The following is a 2860-nucleotide window of genomic DNA, read 5'->3' on the forward strand; positions in this document are numbered from 1 at the left end:
CGGCCTCAGACCGAGCCCCCGGCCTCAGACCGAGCCCCCGGCCTCAGACCGAGCCCCCGGCCTCAGACCGAGCCCCCGGCCTCAGACCGAGCCCCAGCCAATGGTTTGCATTATCAAAATCAAGAACAGAAACAGCGCAGCATTCATAGTGACGTCAGAGACTTCTCCGAAGGCACAACAACAGCCATCAGGTCTGAGTCTGGGAAGGAACATGTGATCTACAGGCCAAGACATGAAGTACTGTTCTGTTCTATGGTGCAGACTGCAGAGGGACAACCCAGGCTACAGAGACCAGAGCTCTCTGACAGGGCTATGACAGCCTACAGTAATACTAAGGAGTTATTAACCACATCAGGCCTACATTGACAATAGCGTAAAAGGCTATTCCTATTAAATGACAATTCAATTACAAATTCAACAATGAGGAAATGAATTGTCACTCCACTCCTTACGTGAAACCAGTTAGGACTGAGATGCACTGCTCTCTGCAGCTGCTTCCCTAACTCAACATGACTCACTGCTGGTGTAATCCTGAAAGGTTTATGACACACAAAGTAACAGTGATGAGGGCAAGGAACACACCCCTTAACCAGTGGCGTGATACACCTGTGTGCCTCACACCATACAGTGAATCACACCGTACGCCTAAACTAGTCAACAAAGACTTTGAAATGAATGACTAACTGGTATTCAAGAGATACAAGACTTTCTCGCTTTCCATCAGAGGCATCACAATATTTATTTTTCTATGTAACACTACTAGCCACCTACCAATGTCAGGAAATGAGCTTTAGCTAGCCCAGATTGGTTCCCAATCTCCCATCCTCATAACAAGCTACTAAGAAGCCATTTCAGGCTAGCACATGCACACAATAATGCGATTATTGTGGATAGTCAGGTTAGAATAATTGTTTGTTTAAAACGTTTACATGCTTTGCAAGAAGAATGATTTCTCCTAATAATCCTGTTTCCATGGACACATCTAAATATCAGGCTATTGATGGGACTTTTTATAAATGGAGAAAATCTCCAAATCAAAATAAACATTCTACTGTACCAGTCAGTGACCATGTTATTTTTGCAAATACTTTTTGATTCTGAGTTCGGATATATATCGTTTATATGTGAAAACTATTTATATGATGCATTCTTTCAGCTTTTCCAAACTCACTTCACTTGCGATACCCAGTGCTGGCAAATGCGCAGATCAAATACACCCCCCACACGGTGTAATTCACACTCTGTTGTGGCTAAATATAAGGACTGGAAATGGAGATAAATGAAATTCAGATAAATGAACTGATCGGGACTGATCGAGTTAAATGTCCCAACCTGTCGTTGCTGTCAGGCTCTCTGCTACAGTAGCTTGCTAGCTAGCGTTTGAGAACTGAGTTAGCTCAAGGTTAGCTGCGAGCTAGCTGATTTAGAGAACTAGCCAGAAGATAACTTCTAGTATATTGATGACACATTGTTTCAATTACTAGTTAATTAACTAGATATCTTGATAATTTGTTTGACTGATAACTTGAGTTTGATCTCAGCTAAGGAGAAATAGCTACTGTAACGACTAACGACGTTAACTAGGGAACTGACAATCGTAGTTTGCTATAATGTATACTAGCAAATTGTCGGTTCATTGTCACCCAACTGACAACATTATCTGCCGATCAACTATTTGAAAAAGATGCATTTGCTAGCCACCTAACTAGTTAAAATTGTCGAACTTCTCAAGCTAGCTGGCATAACATCAGAACAGGGTGTCCTTTCTGACATTACCGGCTGGCTAAGTCAAGTGAAGCCAAACCAGGGGCTATATTGACTTGTTCAGTCGTTGCTATCTGGTCATCTCTAACGTTAACTAACCGTCACACCTGGTTTACCTAGCTAGTTAGTTAAGTTATCAAGCTATCTTACTTAGTTAGCAAGCTAGTTAGCTACTGTGTAGCTTACCTAGCTAGCTGTGTCTAACCCATAAGGTTAGAGGTACCAAAACAGAACTTAATCTATAATATTAGCTAGCTAGAATGATGGCGTTAACTAAGTTAGCAAGCAAATGTTTGTTTTCTGTGTTGAGTTGGCAAGTTCACTGTAGGTAACCAACTACCCATAAAGCAATAAACCACCAGAGACGAAGGAAATAAAAAAGAATTGTTCTGACCACCACCAACTAAATTACCTAAACAAAAAAGTTAACTAGCGACACAGAAGTAAGTAGTGGCTCCCTTGCTAGTAACCAAGCTAGAGTAAAATCTATAACATGTTTTTTCACGCCAGGAATAAAAAATAATGTTTGTTCACCTTGTTTGTTCGCCTGCGCCGTGTGTATAAAAGTAATAAATAAAACCCGCAGGAATCCAATGCATGACAACTTTGTTTTTGTTGATGAGTGAAGTAAACTCTGTGCTCTTTCCCGGCTCGCCATGCTGCTGTGTGTCTCGGTATCAGTGTGAAGGGGCAACTGCTTGCATGCACATATAAACACCGCTGCGGGATACAGAAAGATCTCTCTACTAGCTAGTGAACTCGAGAAAGCCCCTGCTGGAAGTCTGTCAGACAGCAGTGCAGTGCATATAATAATTATTGTAATTTCTTAAACTCCTGTAGCGCTTTTCATAATATTAATCTCAAGGTGCTTCATAAGCAAAGAACAAACAAACAAAATATAGCTGCGAGAAGCAATGAACGGGGTTCACAGGATGACAAAAAGTATACAACATCAGTTGGATAACAAAGTAAGTACTCTATCATGTAGGAACGTATTCCTTTATGTGCAATCATGAGTCTAAATATAACATCTGTAGGGAATCTGACGTATGGTTCATGAGGAAAATATGATTTTGAGAGTAAGCGTTACATATGC

The 2860-nt window shown here is 41.0% G+C and overlaps 1 long non-coding RNA gene across 1 annotated transcript in view; it reads right to left on the minus strand.

The window, feature by feature from the left end:
* The window catches only part of LOC112071840 (uncharacterized), a 32493-nt gene extending 29970 nt beyond the window's left edge, over positions 1-2523 (minus strand). The window contains exon 1 of the long non-coding RNA XR_002894188.2: positions 2299-2523. This is a non-coding gene — a long non-coding RNA (uncharacterized lncRNA). The remainder of the gene's footprint in view (positions 1-2298) is intronic.
* Between the last annotated feature and the right edge of the window lie 337 nt (positions 2524-2860).

Source organism: Salvelinus sp. IW2-2015, unplaced genomic scaffold (genome assembly GCF_002910315.2).
Source record: "Salvelinus sp. IW2-2015 unplaced genomic scaffold, ASM291031v2 Un_scaffold1738, whole genome shotgun sequence".
NCBI classification, from domain to species: Eukaryota; Metazoa; Chordata; class Actinopteri; order Salmoniformes; family Salmonidae; genus Salvelinus; species Salvelinus sp. IW2-2015.